We start from the raw sequence: 19,177 nt of genomic DNA, 5'->3' as shown, positions 1-19,177 counted from the left end.
GGTATCAACAAGTTATTAGATAAGGGACACGCACGCACGCCGACACACACAACCACACGCATGCACACGCAACGCACACACACGCACCCTCACACACACACACACACACACACACTACCATTCCGGTATTGCATTTTGATTTGATTATGGACTAGCGCCAGTCTGAACAGCAGGAAGTATTGGGTATGTGTGTGTATAATGGTCATAAGATTGAAGTAAGTGTGCATGTGTGTTTGTGTTGTCAAGGGGTCAATTATTGCAATGTGTTTGCTTATGTGTGTTTGTGTGTTCGTTGTTTGGTTTGTTTCAGACGACAGTGACTCATTTGTGTGTGTGTGTGTGTGTGTTTGTTTTCCTTGGGGTGATAAAATCCATGTTTTTGATTAGGACCCTCCTGTTCCTATCCTCTACACCAACGTTGCTGGATAGAAAGACAGGACATACACATAATGTCTTGATAAATACTAGGCAAATACAAACAGTATTACATACCAGTTTAAAAAATCGATATAATAACAAACTAAAAGTGTGCCCCCATTATCGACAAATGCCGATACAGTACCATCCCAACTTCCCTCACCTCACCTCCCATCCCAACACACACAGTCTTCATTTCCAGCCAAACACCAACTCACCAAGCCCCTAAAAAGCAACCAATCCCTTTGAAAATGGCCTATGTGGTGTCAATATGAGTCATAAACATATATTCTAGTGTCAAAATGGACTACAAAGTGTAAATAGGATAATTTTGGTTATAAAGTCAGTCTCATCTATAACAGAGTCTGGAACTTCACTGCGTCACAATGAGTAAATGAAGGTTGGGTTTGGATTACAATTATGTCAATAAATCATACCCCCTTCGCCAAGCTCCACATGCAAATTCACCCCTCCTCCCACTTCGCTTCCCTTCCCTTCATTGAGGGGACTCGATTAATCTGGCCCTGGCGCCCGGGTAGGCGTGTTTTGCTTGCAGCAAAACGTGAGCAAGGTTCCCTGTTCAAAGCCCACAGCGAAGTCGGCTCGATTCTGTGTTTTCACATGCAAAAGTGATTGCTTTTGATAAAAATGATTTATCTGCCTTCCCAATGAAAACAAGTTTCCAAAAATTCAAAGATACATTTTATGGAAAAGAGATGTTGTATGTTTCTGGGCGATGAACCATGCTGCCTTGTTGACAACATGACCGAGAGGCACAGATTTGAGAAGGGCGCTCCTCCCTCGCCGCTTTTTCCCGTTCAAGTCAAGGGCCATAGACCGGTGCCCTGCCTTGTACACTCTTGCCTGCATATAGCTGAAATAAGGTGTAATCATTAGTCCAACAGTTGCAAACAAGAGTTTCTGTTGGATAAATTCAGATATGTTTATCCCTGTTTTGTTCTGTTTGCTTCCGTTTAAGAAAAGTTTTTCAACAGAATCAGCGGAATGAATACACCCCTGATCACGCTTAAACACAGTTCACTCTCAAAGCAGCCACGTTGTATTCCTTCTATGCGCTCTCCTCCTCTCACCTTGTCCCTTCGCTTGTGGACTTCAATGCACAACACATCAATGTATGTGACCAGGTGAAAAAACCAAGCCAAACCGCTACACACAGCCTACACCGTTGTCAGCATTTTAGCTAAAGTAAAGTCATAGTCAGCATAGCTAATAGAACTAATGCGTTAGTAAACCCGCTACAATCATGCAGTAATGTTAGTGTACAGTCAGTAAGCAGTTACACCGGTGGCAATAAATTAGTAAAACCAAAAGCTTACCTTGACTTGGAAGAGTTCCAGTGTTGTGTTGGATAGTCATAGCCAGCTAGCTAACATAGCATCCCTCTGTTTGAGCAGGGTGTTTCAGTAGGCTAAACTAGCTAGCTGCATTTGCTAGCTAAGTAAGTGAAACTGAAAGTGAAATAAAATGAAAAAAATCTCTCTCTCTCTATTTCTCTCTTGCTTCTCCTTCATTTTGGAAGAAAGTAATTTGTTAAAAACTGTTCAACTATTGTCTTTCTCTCTCTTTGAGTCAACTACTCACCACATTTTATACACTGCAGTGCTAGCTAGCTGTAGCTTATGCTTTCAGTACTAGATTCATTCTCTGATCCTTTGATTGGGTGGACAACATGTCAGTTCATGCTGCAAGAGCTCTGATAAGTTGGAGGACGTCCTCCGGAAGTTGTCATAATTACTGTGTATGTCTATGGAAGGGGGTGAGAACCATGAGCCTCCTAGGTTTTGTATTGAAGTCAATTTACCCAGAGGGGGACGGAAGCTAGCTGTCCTCCGGCTACAACATGGTGCTACCCTACAGAGTGCTGTAGAGGCTACTGTAGACCTTTGCAAAATAGTGTGTTTTAATCAATTGCTTGGTGACGTGATTATATTTAGTATAGTTTTATCTAAAAATTATAACTTTTTTAATGTTTTACAATTAAAATATTTATGAAATTCACTGAGGAGGATGGTCCTCCCCTTCCTCCTCTGAGGAGCCTCCACTGAATCATAACCACCATTGATAATGTAATCAGTGCTCTGTGTGTGTGTGTTTGTTTGTGACCGACCAGTGTCTTTGATGAGGGGCCAGGAGCTGTTCTACACTCCTATGCCCATCAATGGGGCGCTGGCAAAGACCTTATCTCCAGCCTCACTCTGACATGTTTGCCAAGGTAGCCCCATTACCACCAGACAAAATACAGATAGGCACAGTATCTGTATCGGATGGGAATGACAATGAAAGGTGAAAGGTGCACATTGTTATGCTGCATTAGCAGAACACTGCTTCTATTATGTAAAGGGTTATTTATTCTACATGGAAAGTTATCAAAATACTTAGTTTAGAATATCTACATAAATTCAACAATTGCATTCTTCTCCTATTACTCTGTAGGCTACTGACCTATTCAAAGCTTCCTCCGGCAACTCACCATCATCTGCTTGTAGTTATTGAACTCAACCTGCAGGAGGTTTGTTTGTTGTGATTGAGTGGGAGGAGACAGCTGCAGGCAAGGTTCTGACAGATGGCTGTGTCTTGGTGGTGGCAAAGACACACCCAAGAAACACCCACATCAAACCACACCCCCAACCCAACTCACGCTTGTCTTCTGTCATGGCCATCACCATTCCTTGAGGAGCAAGCCAAAAAATATGGCCAAATCAGCGGGTGCAGTTTCCCTTTAACCTCAGCTCTCTCTGCATAAATCAACAGCTTGTTTTGTTACAACATGTAAATCAGTGTAAGGTATGGTGGGCTGTGATTGGCTGAGCAACGTCTCTGGAGTACAAGGTCTAGCGTGGGCAGAATCTGGCCTTTTCCCCTCCTCTCCCACGTTCAACCAGCTAGCATAGCCACAAAATTAGCATTCCAACCACAGCTGTGCCTCTGTGCCCCATCGCTCACTTCAAACAGTTACACAACCCCTGCAAAATGCACCGCTCGCTGCATGCTCACTAATCACAGCTGATGCACCAAGCTCACTGCCAATAGAAAATGGTAACTCACACCATCCCTGCTCAAAGCGTACATCCAGCTAACACATTCACAATCACAACTCACAGTAGGCTATGTAAAAATAAACACACACCAGCATATACAGCACACAAACACACACACACTCTGATAACATACAGCTGGCGGGATATACGCTGCATAGGCAAGATAGAACAGCTGCTTCCGGTAAGACAAGGGGTTGCGGTCTGTGTATATTTGTAAACAACAGCTGGTGCACGAAATCTAATATTAAGTAAGTCTCAAGGTTTTGCTCGCCTGAGGTAGAGTATCTCATGATAAGCTGTAGGCCACACTATTTACCAAGAGAGTTTTAATCTATATTTTTTAGTAGCTGTCTATTTACCACCACAAACCGATGCTGGCACTAAGAACGCACTCAATGAGCTGTATAAGGCCATAACCAAACAGGAAAACGCTCATCCAGAGGCGGCACTCCAGGTGGCAGCGGACTTTAATGCAGGGAAACTTAATTCAGTTTTACCTAATTTCTACCAACATAAATGTGCAACCATAGGAAAAACAACTCTAGACCATCTTTACTCCACACACAGAACACGCGTACAAAGCTCTTCCTCGCCCTCCATTTGGCAAATCATAATAACTATCCTCCTGATTCCTGCTTAAAAGCTAAAACTAAAGCAGGAAGCACCAGTGACTCGTCAATAAAGAAGTGGTCAGATGATGCAGATGCTAAGTTACAAGACAGACTGGAATATGTTCCGGGATTCTTCCAATGGCATTGAGGAGTACACCACATCAGTCACTGGCTTCATCAATAAATGCATCGATGACATCGTCCCCACAGTGATTGTACGTACATACCCCAACCAGAAGCCATGGATTACAGGCAACGTCTGCACTAAGCTAAGAAGTGGGAATCTAACCTGGATGCTTATAAGAAATCCCGCTATGCCCTCTGACAAACCATCAAACAGGCAAAGCGTCAAAACAGGACTAAGATTGAATCGTACTACACCGGCTCCGATGCTCGCCGGAAGTGGCAGGGCTTGCAAACTATTACAGACTACAAAGGGAAGCACAGCCACGAGCTGCCCAGTGACACGAGCCTACCAGATGAGCTAAATTAATGATATGCTCGCTTTGAGGCAAGCAACACTGAAGCATGCATGAGAGCATCAGCTGTTCCGGATTACTTTGTGATCACGTTCTCCGTAGCAGATGTGAGTACGATCTTTAAACAGGTCAACATTCACAAGGCAGCAGGGCCAGACGGATTACCAGGACCTGTACTCCAAGCATGCGCTGACCAACTGGCAAGTGTCTTCACTGACATTTTCAACATGTCCCTGACTGAGTCTGTAATACCAACATGTTTCAAGCAGACCACCATAGTCCCCGTGCCCAAGGACACTAAGATAACCTGCCTAAACGACTACAGACCGGTAGCACTCACGTCTGTAGCCATGAAGTGCTTTGAAAGGCTGGTCATGGCTCACATCAACACCATTATCCCAGAAACCCTAGACCCACTCCAAATGGCACACCGCCCCAACAGATCCACAGATGATGCAATCTCTATTGCACTCCACACTGCCCTTTCCCACCTGGACAAAAGGAACACCTATGTGAGAATGCTATTCATTGACTACAGCTCAGCGTTCAACACCATCGTGCCCTCAAAGCTCATCACTAAGCTAAGGACCCTGGTACTAAACACCTACCTCTGCAACTGGATCCTGGACTTCCAGACGGGCCGCCCCCAGGTGGTAAGGCTAGGTAACAACACATCTGCCACGCTGATCCTCAACACGGGGGCCCCTCAGGGGTGCGTGCTCAGTCCCCTCTTGTACTCCCTGTTCACCCATGACTGCATGACCAGGCATGACTCCAACACCATCATTAAGTTTGCCGACTACACAACAGTGGTAGGCCTGATCACCGACAACGATGAGACAGCCTATAGGGAGGAGGTCAGAGTCCTGGCCGTGTGGTGCCAGGATAACAACCTCTCCCTCAACGTGATCAAGACAAAGAAGATGATTGTGGACAACAGGAAAAAGAGTACCGAGCACACCCCCATTCTCATCGACAGGGCTGTAGTGGAGCAGGTTGAGAGCTTCCCGTTCCTTGGTGTCCACATCACCAACAAACTATCATGGTCCAAACACACCAAGACAGTCGTGAAGAGGGCACGACAAAGCCAATTCCCCCTCAGGAGACTGAAAATATTTGGCATGGGGTCCTCAGATCCTTAAGAAGTTATACAGCTGGACCATCGAGAGCATTCTGACTGGTTTCATCACTGCCTGGTATTGCAACTGCTCGGCCTCCGACCACAAGACTACAGAGGGTAGTGCGTACGGCCCAGTTCATCACTAGGGCCAAGCTTCCTGCCATCCAGGACCTCTATACCAGGCGGTGTCAGAGGAAGGCCCTAAAAATTGTCAAAGACTCCAGCCACCCTAGTCATAGACTGTTCTCTCTGCTACCGCACGGCAAGCGGTACCGGAGGGCCAAGTCTAGGTCCAAAATGCTTCTTAACATCTTCTACCCCCAAGCCATAAGACTCTTGAACAGCTAATAAAATGGCTACCCGGACTATTTGCATTGTCATCCCCTCCCCCCCCCCCATCCCTTCTTTTACGCTGCTGCTACTCTCTGTTTATTACAGTGGGGGAAAAAAGTATTTAGTCAGCCACCAATTGTGCAAGTTCTCCCACTTAAAAAGATGAGAGAGGCCTGTCATTTTCATCATAGGTACACGTCAACTATGACAGACAAATTTAGATTTTTTTTCTCCAGAAAATCACATTGTAGGATTTTTAATGAATTTATTTGCAAATTATGGTGGAAAATAAGTATTTGGTCACCTACAAACAAGCAAGATTTCTGGCTCTCACAGACCTGTAACTTCTTCTTTAAGAGGCTCCTCTGTCCTCCACTCGTTACCTGTATTAATGGCACCTGTTTGAACTTGTTATCAGTATAAAAGACACCTGTCCACAACCTCAAACAGTCACACTCCAAACTCCACTATGGCCAAGACCAAAGAGCTGTCAAAGGACACCAGAAACAAATTTGTAGACCTGCACCAGGCTGGGAAGACTGAATCTGCAATAGGTAAGCAGGTTGGTTTGAAGAAATCAACTGTGGGAGCAATTATTAGGAAATGGAAGACATACAAGACCACTGATAATCTCCCTCGATCTGGGGCTCCACGCAAGATCTCACCCCGTGGGGTCAAAATGATCACAAGAACGGTGAGCAAAAATCCCAGAACCACACGGGGGGACCTAGTGAATGACCTGCAGAGAGCTGGGACCAAAGTAACAAAGCCTACCATCAGTAACACACTACACCACCAGGGACTCAAATCCTGCAGTGCCAGACGTGTCCCCCTGCTTAAGCCAGTACATGTCCAGGCCCGTCTGAAGTTTGCTAGAGTGCATTTGGATGATCCAGAAGAGGATTGGGAGAATGTCATATGGTCAGATTAAACCAAAATAGAACTTTTTGGTAAAAACTCAACTCGTCGTGTTTGGAGGACAAAGAATGCTGAGTTGCATCCAAAGAACACCATACCTACTGTGAAGCATGGGGGTGGAAACATCATGCTTTGGGGCGGTTTTTCTGCAACGGGACCAGGACGACTGATCCGTGTAAAGGAAAGAATGAATGGGGCCATGTATCGTGAGATTTTGAGTGAAAACCTCCTTCCATCAGCAAGGGCATTGAAGATGAAACGTGGCTGGGTCTTTCAGCATGACAATGATCCCAAACACACCACCCGGGCAACGAAGGAGTGGCTTCGTAAGAAGCATTTCAAGGTCCTGGAGTGGCCTAGCCAGTCTCCAGATCTCAACCCCATAGAAAATCTTTGGAGGGAGTTGAAAGTCTGCGTTGCCCAGCGACAGCCCCAAAACATCACTGCTCTAGAGGAGATCTGCATGGAGGAATGGGCCAAAATACCAGCAACAGTGTGTGAAAACCTTGTGAAGACTTACAGAAAACATTTGACCTGTGTCATTGCCAACAAAGGGTATATAACAAAGTGTTGAGAAACTTTTGTTATTGACCAAATACTTATTTTCCACCATAATTTGCAAATAAATTCATAAAAAATCCTACAATGTGATTTTCTGGAAGAAAAATCTCATTTTGTTTGTCATAGTTGACGTGTACCTATGATGAAAATTACAGGCCTCTCTCATCTTTTTAAGAGGGAGAACTTGCACAATTGGTGGCTGACTAAATACTTTTTCCCCCACTGTATCTATCACTTTAACTCTTTCTTCATGTACATATTACCTTAATTACCGCGACTAACCTGTGCCCCTGCACATTGCCTCTGTATCAGTACTCCCTGTATATAGCCTTGCTACTATTATTTTACTGCTGCTCTTAATTTTTAATTTTAATTTTTTTGTTATCTATTTTATACTTAACACTTATTTTTCTTAAAACTGCATTATTGGTTAAGGGCTTGTAAGTCTGCATTTCAATGTAAGGTCTACACCTGTTGTATTCGGCGCATGTGACAAATACAATTTGAATTGATTTGATTTCACACACAAACATTGCAGTAGAGGTGAGAGAGTGATAGAGACCTCTTGAAGACATCAAGACATACAGTACATCCCACATGGGTATACATGCATCCACATGCAACCCACACAGTTTAAATCCTGTATGGTATAGCTAGCTATACATCCCACACACCAACACAGAGTATACTGTACATAAAACACCATTTACGCAGAGTCATTTTAGACCATATCTGTACAGTCATTAACATGCATCCCAGTGAGTCTCCCAGTGAGTCAATCTGCAGTGGTAATCTATCTCAGCCACAACTTCATCACATCTAGCACAATGAGTTAACACAAAGGACCTCAGCTCCTTTGTATGGTAATCAGCATCTGTCACTGGCACCAGTGTGTATGTGTGCATGTGTGTGTGTGTGTGTATGTGTGTGTGTGTGTGTGTGTGTGTGTGTGTGTGTGTGTGTGTGTGTGTGTAGGCACACAGAGAGACTGTCTCCTCTGTTATTCATGCATCAAGTCCCCCCACTGACACACGCCACCAAAATCCAACATGTGAGGGGCAAATTAGAACATGTGTGTTATCAACTGCTGTCATACTAAACACACACTTAGGCGTCCCCATCCCCCATCACAGTGACAGCTCATAGCTTCACACATGCTCAGGTTCCACTCCAGTAAATGTTATGCAAATCCGCTTGAATATATGTTACCTAATTGTCTTTCTGAGTGATTAATTATTTGTATTGTTTTGTGTGGAACACAAACATGCGCACACACACACACACACACACACACTCACACACACGTTACAACAGTAACATCTGTAGATCATGTATGTGAGCTTACATGCGTGACTAACAGGATTGCGCCCCGACGCACACGGCTATTCATACATGTAGCACGGGCCCTGAGATCCCATCACCACCTCCTACGCCATGCCACGATCCGCCCTCACTGCCTCATATCTACCAGACCTTAGTTCACACTCCATCACACACTGTGACTGTAGCCTGGTCTCTGATTTAACAGGTCAGGGTACAGTAAACTTGTAGACACAGGCCATTCCCAGGACTAAGACTGAATTTCATTGCAAACAGTTGCTTCCTCTCTTCTGCGTTCGAGCACTCTCTTCTATTTACATTGTAGTAATTTAATAGACACTGTTATCCAGAGCGACTTACAGTTAGCACATTCATCTAAAGAGCTAGGTGAGACAACAACATATCACAGTCATAGTAAGTACATTTCTTGGTAACACTTTCTATGAAGTCTATATGCATAATGCATACCTAAAGCAATCAAAGATGACTTTATAGATTACAAGTATGCTATAACACACCATAACAAAGATTGTGATGCAGTAATAACTATGTGCTGCTCATTGACAAAAAACGTTAGAAATGCATCCCAATGAAGGTGACATAAAGGCGCCGGAGGAGATGGCTGCCGTTTTTTACGGGCTCCTAACCAATTGTGCCATAATGTGGGTTTTTTCATGTTATTTGTAACTTATTTTGTATATAATGTTTCTGCCACCGTCTCTTACAACCGAAAAGAGCTTCTGGATATCAAGACAGTGATTACTCACCTCGTAATGGACGAAGATTTTTTCTTCAACGAGTCGGACGCGAAGAATTTACTTCAGACACCCGACAAGGCCCTGTCATTCGCAGGAGAAAGAGACAGAGATATCAGGGACGTAGGTCGGGGTGCCTTGTAAGGATCCGACGCCGAGTGTGTAATCTGCCTCTTCCATCAGTCCTATTAGCCAACGTACAATCATTGGATAACAAAATTGACGAGCTACGATCACAAATATCCTATCAACGGGACACTAAAAACGGTAATATCTTATGTTTCACTGAGTCGTGGCTGAACGACGACATGGATAACATACAGCTGGCGGGGTTTACGCTGCATTGCCAAGATAGAACAACGGCCATTGGTAAGACAAGGGGTGGCGGTCTGTGTATATTTGTAAACAACAGCTGGTGCACGAAATCTAATATTAAGGAAGTCTCAAGGTTTTGCTCGCCTGAGATTTTTTTACATTTTAGTCTTTTAGCAGACGCTCTTATCCAGAGCGACTTACAGTTAGTTAGTGCATACATATTCATACTGGTCCCCCGTGGGAATCGAACCCACAACCCTGGCATGGCAGGCGCCATGCTCTACCAACTGAGCTACACGGGGCCCAACATGTCACCCTTTATAATGTACAAGTTTATATCATATTCAACATAGTGGGTTATGTCACATTTTACATTGGTGATTATGTCTCACAGTTATACCACATTTATGAACCCTTTATTAAGCATGACATACGGTTATAGATGCTTTGTAACACATTTATGTAGTGCCTATGAAGGCATTATGAAGCCTTTATGAAGCCTTTATAAGCTGAACATCATTTAAAGCGGGACCAACTTTCTACAACATCCTAAAACCCCTTCCACCTTTCCGTCCTACCACTTAGTGCTATCCAGTATCCCTGGGACGTCCCTACCCTAAAACCTAACCCTAACCTTAACCCTTACCTTAAACATTTTAAATGTAAACTTCAATGGGCTGACGTCAGAGCTGGACGTCCCAAGAAACCCGTTTAGACTTTTCCCTTCTCCCAGGTCTTAGACAATGTCCATCCAGGTCACTGACATTGACTTCCTGCCTTACTGAGCCAATAGGCTGCAGGCTGTTGCCCATCTCCCCACCAGGCTTTTACTGGTCTGAGAGTTCTGCCTGCCTGTCTGCACACCTAGCTGCACACAGCTAGCAGGTTGGCTCTTAAGGCACAGTAGCGTTTGCTGGCCGAGAGTACTTAGCACATCTGAACAGTGTCAGCTGTAATTTTCTAACCGATTCTACATGTAAAATCGTGCGAAAATGTCAGCAGTCAGATGCCCACCGGCGGGTGGTCCCTAAAACACACAGCGCCAAACCAACGGCAAACCAACGGCAGATGAACGGCAGATTGACATTCAGTGAGGTGTGTGTGCTCCCTTAAGTGGACTGGAGGGGGGAGGAGGAATGGATATGGGAAAAGAGGAGAAGAGTAGTAGAAAAGAGTGGAGGAGATTATAATAATATGCCATTTAGCAGACGCTTTTATCCAAAGCGACTTACAGTCGTGCGTGCATACATTTTTGTGTATGGGTGGTCCCGGGGATCGAACCCACTACCTTGGCGTTACAAGCGCCGTGCTCTACCAGCTGAGCTACAGAGGACCACAATCAGATCAGAGCAGAGCCAGATGCTGCCTTGATGGGAGCCCAGCATAACTAGTCTGACCTAGCCTCAGCCCCAGTACCAGCCCCAGACCCAGCTCCAGCCCCAGCTCCAGCTCCAGCTCCAGCCCCAGCCCCAGCTCTAGCTCCAGACCCACACCCAGCTCCAGCTCCAGCTCCAGCTCCAGACCCAGCCCCAGCTCCAGCTCCAGCTCCAGCTCCAGCCCCAGCTCCAGCTCCAGACCCAGCCCCAGCCCCAGCTCCAGCTCCAGCTCCAGCCCCAGCTCCAGCTCCAGCCCCAGACCCAGCTCCAGCCCCAGCCCCAGCCCCAGCCCCAGCTCCAGCCCCAGCCCCAGCCCCAGCTCCAGCTCCAGCCCCAGCCCCAGCCCCAGCCCCAGCCCCAGCTCTAACTCCAGACCAACACCCAGCTCCAGCTCCAGCCCCAGCCCCAGCCCCAGCCCCAGCCCCAGCCCCAGCCCCAGCTCCAGCTCCAGACCCATCCCCAGCTCCAGACCCAGCTCCAGACCCAGCCCCAGCCCCAGCTCCAGCCCCAGCCCCAGACCCAGCTCCAGCCCCAGCCCCAGCTCCAGCTCCAGCCCCAGACCCAGCCCCAGCCCCAGACCCAGCTCCAGACCCAGCCCCAGACCCAGCTCCAGACCCAGCCCCAGACCCAGTTCCAGATCCAGCTCCTGCCCCAGGTCCAGCCAAGTGCAGCGAGGTGACAGGTAAAGTGACAGTCCTCTATTAATCAGACTTGGGCCAGCGGTGGCGATGGGTGTTGATGTTACGCTGAGTTCCTTGCCTGAGAGCAGGATCAGATTGGACCTCCACACTCATCCATCACTCATGGGAGGGTGACACTGGCTAATGACTCAAGGCTGTCACACACACACGCACACACACACGCACTGGCACACAGGCGCGCATGCACACACAAAGACACACACACGCATAAACACACCCAATAGACAAACAGGCATGAACACACACAGTAACACATACTGACCCCACAACCCTCTCTGTATACCACAGATGTGAGATCTGATGATTACATGAGAGAGAGAGAGAGAGAGAGAGAGAGAGAGAGAGAGAGAGAGAGAGAGAGAGAGAGAGAGAGAGAGAGAGAGAGAGAGAGAGAGAGAGAGAGAGAGAGAGAGAGAGAGAGAGAGAGAGAGAGAGAGAGAGAGAGAGAGAGAGAGAGAGAGAGAGAGAGAGAGAGAGAGAGAGAGAGAGAGAGAGAGAGAGAGAGAGAGAGAGAGAGAGAGAGAGAGAGAGAGAGAGAGAGAGAGAGAGAGAGAGAGAGAGAGAGAGAGAGAGAGAGAGAGAGAGAGATGGAACATACATTCCTTAAGTCTTCTTTTAGTTAATTCACATAGCAGGGTTGTAGATAATGGAAAGTCAAGTGTTAGTGTGCATCAAAACTGCATACAACAGCAATTCTAAATGATTTCATGTAGTAGCCAGAACCAAGTAACACAAGCAGAACATCTACTCCCATACTACAAGACTCCAACCACTGTGATGTCAACCCTGTTTGAGAGATCAAATAGAATGTTTCTCATTTTAATTTTTTCTATACTCTGTCTTTTCTGTATTAGTCCCGTGTAGCTCAGTTGGTAGAGCATGGCGCCTGCAATGCCAGGGTTGTGGGTTCGATCCCCACGGGGGACCAGTATGAAAAAATGTATGCACTCACTAACTGTAAGTCGCTCTGGATAAGAGCGTCTGCTAAATGCCTAAAATGTAACAAGGATATTGCAGTGCTAAAGCATTGTATTTGTTTACTGCTAAGGCCTAAATTAGACCAAAGTGACAAGGCTAGATAGCTATTTTATAGAGAAAGGTTTCCTTGACTTAGGGACGTGTTCCCTGTAGCAGATACTGTACAGTATATGGAAGCAGACTAGATTAGAGTACAGCCGAAGGGAAAGTCACATTTAAACCCTGTATTACACACACACCACCCTGCCTCAGAACAGAACAAACATCCAGGGTGTGTATGTATCTCTCTCTCATATACACACACACACACACACGCACGTAGACAGACAGACAGTAGGGATGTTCGAATAGTATCATTACTTTTTTTTTCTGGATATCCGGATATTCAAAATACATGTGGTTTTTTAAACATACGTTTTTAACCTGCACACTGCTGCGCAAAGGAGAGATGCTGCCGCTCTGTTGCTGCAACACAATGATGTGCAATCAGGGTAGGCATTAAGGCAGTGCTTACCCTGTGATAATCTCATAAAAAAAGCAGTTATGTTAATGTTTTTTCTCAATGTTTCTGGTGTTTTTTATAGGGCGGCGCACAATTGGCCCAGCGTCATCCGGGTCTGGCCGGTGTAGGCCGCCATTGTAAATAAGAATTTGTTCTTAACTGACTTGCCTAGTAAAATAAAATAAACTTTTGCTTTGTGAAAGGAGTGCGAATGGGGCTTCTCCTGCCACTCAATGCGGGATGGAGCCTTGGCTTCTACAAGATGTATGCGACTAGCTACGCTACAACCATACTAGCTGCGTGAGTGGCTGCCCTGCTGTGTGCATGCATAATCAAATAATGGACATGGGGTTCTGCTGTGACTTCTATATTGCTGTCACCGAGAGGGAAGGACAGACGAATGGACTTAATTTACAAGTAATGGTAGGCCTAAATTCATTTTCCTTAGCAATTTGCAGGTTAGGCTTCTGTTTAGTCATGAGAACAGACAACATCCCTTTGAATGCATTTGATTTATCAAGCTAGAATTTTGTTTTGATGAGACACTTTTTAGACATTTTGAACTGCATTTTTCAGTCATTTCGATTGTTGATATGGGCATTTCTTTAGAACCTTATTTATTATATATGTGTATGTAATAATATTTAACATAATAATATTATGTGTGTGTGTGTGTCTGTGTGTGTGTGTGTGTGTTTGCGCTCGCTGCGAATTGGAATAATTGTAAATCCATTGTGAAAGGCTATGGAGTTTGCGCTGCAAATTATTCGAATGAAATGTGTCCATATATTGGTGTTTTAGTGCCACCTATCAGTTGTAACGATGGATGCTACATCGGTCTATGGCTGAGCTGGGTTGAGCAATGTGCAATCTTTCTGGGATGATATGAAATATGCCACCATCAGAGGCTAGCGCTTGTGTATCTTGGCTACATTAGTATTTACATTTGGTGAAAATTGTTTGTCAATAGCTTATGTCACTCTGGTTATAGGAGCTATCTGTTGTATGGTGAACTTGGGATTCATCAAGGTTTAATTGTGGGTAAATCTGGCTTTGATAATAGCCAGTGCTTCCCAAGCCACCGACTTCACCGCAGCGGGGGAAGGGCTGGTGTGTGTGAGATTGGAGCTGAGAGGACAGGACGGAGAATAGGAGAGATGGGGTAGCCAAGATAACTTGAAGCAGCCACAATGTTATTTATCATCCCATATAATAGTGCATGTCTTGGCTGTAGCCTAGAGGAGCTAGCTAAGATACACTACATATTATGTGGACAGTCCTTCAAATGAGTGGATTCAGCTATTTCAGTCACACCCGTTGCTGACAGTGTATAAAATCGAGCACACAGCCATGCAATCTCCATAGACAAACACTGGCAGTAGAATGCCCGTACTGAAGAGCTCAGTGACTTTCAAAGTAGCACCGTCATAGGATGCCACCTTTCCAACAAGTGAGTTCATCAAATGTCTGCCCTGCTAGAGCTGCCCCAGTCAACTGAAAGTGCTGTTATTGTGAAGTGAAAATATGTAGGAGCAACAACGGCTCAGCCGCGAAGTGGTAGGCCACACAAGCTCACAGAATGGGACTGCCGATTTCTGACGTGTGTAGCTACCAAGTGCCAAACTGCCTCCGGAAGCAACGTCAGCACAATAACTGTTCGTTGGGAGCTTCATAAAATAGGTTTCCATGGCCGAGCAGCCGCACACAAGCCTAAGATCACCATGCGCAATGCCAAGCGTCAATTGGAGTGGTGTAGAGCTCGCCACCATTGGACTAAGTGGAAACGCGTTCTCTGGAGTGATTAATCACTCTTCACCATCTGGCAATCCATGGATGAATCTGGGTTTGGCGGATGCCAGGAGAACGCTACTTGCCCCAATGCATAGTGCCAACTGTAAAGTTTGGTGGAGGAGGAATAACAGTCTGAGGCTGTTTTTCATGGTTCGGGCTTGGCCTAATTGCCCAACATCAATGCCCAACCTCACTAATGCTCTTGTGGTTGAATGGAAGCAAGTCCCCTCAGCAATGTTCCAACATCTAGTGGAAAGCCTTCCCAGAAGAGTGGAGGCTGTTACAGCAGCAAAGGGGGACCAACACCATATTAATGCCCATGGTTTTTCGAATGAGATGTTCGATGAGCAGTTGTCCACATACTTGTAGTGTAATTGAGGATGCTGCACTTTCTCCTCAACCCAATTCAGATTCATGTTAAACAACAGCCTACCTGTTGGTTGCTCACTGTAGCCTACTTTATTCCATCTTGCATTTCATTAATTAACTCTCACTTCACTTGCTGCTACACATTGTAGCACATTGTGTAAAAGATGGCGCTGATGGAGAAGCTCCAACCCAACTTTGCTATTTAGTGACTTTTATCATGTTTATCTTAACTTTTTTTGGGTACAGAAAGTTCATACTATTATCACATACAGTTGAAGTCGGAAGTTCACATACACCTTAGCCAAATACATTTAAATTCAGTTTTTCACAATTCCTGACATTTAATCCTAGTAAAAATTCCCTGACTTAGGTCAGCTAGGATCACCACTTTATTTTAAGAATGTGATATGTCGGAATAATGGTAGAGAGAATTATTTATTTCAGCTTTTATTTCTTTCATCACATTCCCAGTGGGTCAGAAGTTTACATACACTCAATTAGTATTTGGTAGCATTGCCTTTAAATTGTTTAACTTGGGTCAAACGTTTCGGGTAGCCTTCCACAAGCTTCCCACAATATGTTGGGTGAATTTTGGCCCATTCCTCCTGACAGAGCTGGTGTAACTGAGGTTTGTAGGCCTCCTTGCTAGCACACGCTTTTTCAGTTCTGCCTGCAAATTTTCTATAGGATTGAGGTCAGGGCTTTGTGATGGCAACTCCAATACCTTGACTTTGTTGTCCTTAAGCCATTTTGCCACAAATTTGGAAGTATGCTTGGGGTCATTGTCCATTTGGAAGACCCATTTGCAACCAAGCTTTAACTTCCTGACTGATGTCTTGATATGTTGCTTCAATACAGTGAGGGAAAAAAGTATTTGATCCCCTGCTGATTTTGTATGTTTGCCCACTGACAAAGACATGATCAGTCTATAATTTTAATGGTAGGTTTATTTGAACAGTGATAGACAGAATAACAACAACAAAAATCCAGAAAAACGCATGTCAAAAATGTTATAAATTGATTTGCTTTTTAATGAGGGAAATAAGTATTTGACCCCTCTGCAAAACATTACTTAGTACTTGGTGGCAAAACCCTTGTTGGCAATCACAGAGGTCAGACGTTTCTTGTAGTTGGCCACCAGGTTTGCACACATCTCAGGAGGGATTTTGTCCCACTCCTCTTTGCAGATCTTCTCCGAGTCAGCTCCCTCCACAGATTTTCTATGGGATTAAGGTCTGGAGACTGGCTAGGCCACTCCAGCACCTTAATGCGCTTCTTCTTGAGCCACTCCTTTGTTGCCTTGGCCGTGTGTTTTGGGTCATTGTCATGCTGGAATAACCATCCACGACCCATTTTCAATGCCCTGGCTGAGGGAAGGAGGTTCTCACCCAAGATTTGACGGTACATGGCCCCGTCCATCGTCCCTTTGATGCGGTGAAGTTGTCCTGTCCCCTTAGCAGAAAAACACCCCCAAAGCATAATGTTTCCACCTCCATGTTTGACGGTGGGGATGGTGTTCTTGGGGTCATAGGCAGCATTCCTCCTCCTCCAAACACGGCGAGTTGAGTTGATGCCAAAGAGCTCCATTTTGGTCTCGTATGACCACAACACTTTCACCCAGTTCTCCTCTGAATCATTCAGATGTTCATTGGTAAACTTTAGACGGGCATGTATATGTGCTTTCTTGAGCAGGGGGACCTTGCGGGCGCTGCAGGATTTCAGTCCTTCACGGCGTAGTGTGTTACCAATTGTTTTCTTGGTGACTATGGTCCCATCTGCCTTGAGATCATTGACAAGATCCTCCCGTGTAGTTCTGGGCTGATTCCTCACCGTTCTCATGATCATTGCAACTCCACGAGGTTTGACCTTGCATGGAGCTCCAGGCCGAGGGAGATTGACAGTTATTTTGTGTTTCTTCCATTTGCAAATAATCACACCAACTGTTGTCACCTTCTCACCAAGCTGCTTGGCGATGGTCTAGCCCATCCCAGCCTTGTGTAGGTCTACAATCTTGTCCCTGACATCCTTGGAGAGCTCTTTGGTCTTGGCCATGGTGGAGAGTTTGGAATCTGATTGATTGATTGCTTCGGTGGACAGGTGTCTTTTATACAGGTAACAAGCTGAGATTAGGAGCACTCCCTTTAAGAGTGTGCTCCTAATCTCAGCTCGTTACCTGTATAAAAGACACCTGGGAACCAGAAATCTTTCTGATTGAGAGGGGGTCAAATACTTATTTCCCTAATTAAAATGCAAATCAATTCATAACATTTTTGACATGCGTTTTTCTGGATTTTGTTGTTGTTATTCTGCCTCTCACTGTTCAAATAAACCTACCATTAAAAGTATATTTCTTTGTCAGTGGGCAAACGTACAAAATCAGCAGGGGATCAAATACTTTTTTCCCTCACTGTATAGGCACATAATTTTCATTCCTTATGAACCCATCTATTTTGTGAAGTGCACCAGTCCCTCCTGCAGCAAAGCACCCCCACAGCATGATGCTGCCACCCTGTGTTTCACGGTTGGGATGGTGTTCTTCTGCTTGCAAGCACCCACTTTTTCCTCCAAACATAATGATGGTCATTATGGCCAAACAGTTCTATTTTTGTTTCATCAGACCAGAGGACATTTGTCTAAAAATTTACGATCTTGGTCCCCATGTGCAGTTGCAAACTGTAGTCTGCCTTTTTTGTGGCGGTTTTGGAGCAGTGGCTTCTTTCTTGCTGAGCGGCCTTTCAGGTTATGTCGATATAGGACTCATTTTACTGTGGATATAGATACATTTGTACCTGTTTCCTCCAGCATCTTCACAAGGTCCTTTGCTGTTGTTCTGGGATTGATTTGCACTTTTCGCACCAAAGTACATTCATCTCTAGGAGACAGAGCGCGTCTCCTTCCTGAGCGGTATGACAGCTGCGTGGTCCCATGGTGTTTATACTTGCGTACTATTGTTTGTACAGATGAACGTGGTACCTTCAGGCATTTGGAAATTGCTCCCAAGGATGAACCAGACTTGTGGAGGTCTACAATAGTTTTTCTGAGGTATTGGCTGATTTCTTTTGATTTTCCTATGATGTCAAGCAAAGAGGCACTGAGTTAGAAGGAAGGCCTTGAAATACATCCACAGGTACACCTCCAATTGACTCAAATTATGTCAATTAGCCTATCAGAAGCTTCTAAATCCATGACATCATTTTCTGGAATTTTCCAAGCTGTTTAAAGGCACAGTCAACATAGTGTATGTAAACTTCTGACCCACTGGAATTGTGATACAGTGAATTAGAAGTGAAATAATCTGTCTGTAAACAATTGTTGGAAAAATTACTTGTGTCATGCACAAAGTAGATGTCTTAACCGACTTTCCAAAACTATAGTTTGTTAACAAGAAATTAGTGGAGTGGTTGAAAAAAGAGTTTTAATGACTCCAACCTAAAGTGTATGTAAACTTTCGACTTCAACTGTATGACCACCAAGCACTTCTGGACATCTGATCAACAGTTACTAAACTTGACTTCAATTTCAACTCCGGCTCAGCTGTTTACCACTGTTCATACCCGAACCTATTCGTTTGT

At 45.0% G+C, this 19,177-nt stretch overlaps 1 non-coding gene across 1 annotated transcript; it reads right to left on the bottom strand.

The window, feature by feature from the left end:
* Positions 1-10,116: 10,116 nt before the first annotated feature.
* Positions 10,117-10,192, bottom strand: trnag-gcc. Its single transcript has one exon. It is a non-coding gene; the product is annotated as a tRNA-Gly (tRNA).
* Positions 10,193-19,177: the final 8,985 nt, after the last annotated feature.

The sequence above is a fragment of the Coregonus clupeaformis genome, chromosome 10 (genome assembly GCF_020615455.1).
Source record: "Coregonus clupeaformis isolate EN_2021a chromosome 10, ASM2061545v1, whole genome shotgun sequence".
NCBI classification, from domain to species: Eukaryota; Metazoa; Chordata; class Actinopteri; order Salmoniformes; family Salmonidae; genus Coregonus; species Coregonus clupeaformis.
The sequence above is the reverse complement of the archived record's forward strand: the minus strand, read 5'-3'. Positions and strand labels throughout refer to the sequence as shown.